The following is a 1,213-nucleotide window of genomic DNA, read 5'->3' as shown; positions in this document are numbered from 1 at the left end:
CCAAACTGCATCTTCATAAATGCTTAGATATTACACATCATCCCAGAAAATTGCATTTTGCAACTAAAAAGGATGTGGAAAATGATATCAACGATGTAACTTGGTTAGAGTAATAAGCTTTTGTGAAATGTATATTGCAGTTGTCAGGGATAACACATACTTGGCTTAAACAGTACTTATAATTGTTGATTTCCTGGAGAATGGAGGTAGATGTTGAGTGGTTTTACAGGCATAATAGTTGAAGAACAAAAGAAAAGTAAAGGAGTTGGTGTTGGGCACAAGGATGAATCAGAATTAAGATTGCTGGATGGGTGAAAAAAGCATATTCTGTTCTCTTTAAAGAGAGTGCAGAGGAATTTCCAGGAGATAGTATTGTTCTTTAATCTAAGCAACAACAACAAAAATTATAGCAACTCACCTTGGAAGTAGTACACAAAAGAAGTGTCTTGCATCTCAGAGACTGTTCAGAGTTGAAGGTAAGAGACAATATCCCCTGCTGCCACCAAATGTGCCTACATTATTTATAGTTATGTAGCTATTGTTTAATGCATTTTTAATCCCATTATTATGAATACCTGGTAAAAAGGACATCAATGTTCATAATAAATCCAATATGCCCAACATTCCAAAGGATCATTACATAATTTGCAAAGATAAATAGAAGTCTCTGGGCCAAGTTGTACCCAGCTTCCAAGGGCAAGTTACCCACGGGCATTGGACAGACTGACATTTAGAAAGTGGGCATCATATAGGCATTACTGTATACGAAATTAATGATTAAGTCATGAGGTTCTCTGTATTTGAGACACAAGGAATTGGAAGCACTATTTGATAGGATTAGATATAGCATAAAAGTGGGTGTAATATTGATGAAAAATCTGAAGAGCATGGCAGACCTAGAAAGCTGTTCCATGAATAATAGTAAGGAGTGATTGGCACAGAGTAAACATGGGAGTACCAAAAAACATGTAATATTTCATCACAGAGTAAAGCTTGCCATGTGATGATGTAATAGTTAGGCCCTCTGATTTCCTGTCCCTTCCACTTCTTTCTCTTGTTTATTTGGGAGATTTAAGCTTCTTTCATGTCAAGTATATGTTTAATGAGAAACATCTTACAAGTAGTGTTATTTTTTCACTTAATCTCTTTGTTTACTCTAGGTATTGTGTTTTAAAACCATGGAGTGATATATGATCTATATTATCTAAAAAAT

General features: G+C 34.9%; 1 protein-coding gene across 8 annotated transcripts in view; it reads left to right on the top strand.

The window, feature by feature from the left end:
* Positions 1 to 1,213, top strand: part of LOC119586518 (neurofibromin-like) — a gene marked incomplete at its 5' end in the record, with an annotated part of 66,980 nt that overhangs the window by 3,725 nt on the left and 62,042 nt on the right.

Source organism: Penaeus monodon, chromosome 21, assembly GCF_015228065.2.
Source record: "Penaeus monodon isolate SGIC_2016 chromosome 21, NSTDA_Pmon_1, whole genome shotgun sequence".
Classification (NCBI taxonomy): domain Eukaryota; kingdom Metazoa; phylum Arthropoda; class Malacostraca; order Decapoda; family Penaeidae; genus Penaeus; species Penaeus monodon.
Note: the sequence above shows the minus strand (reverse complement) of the source record. Positions and strands in the feature narration are given on the sequence as shown.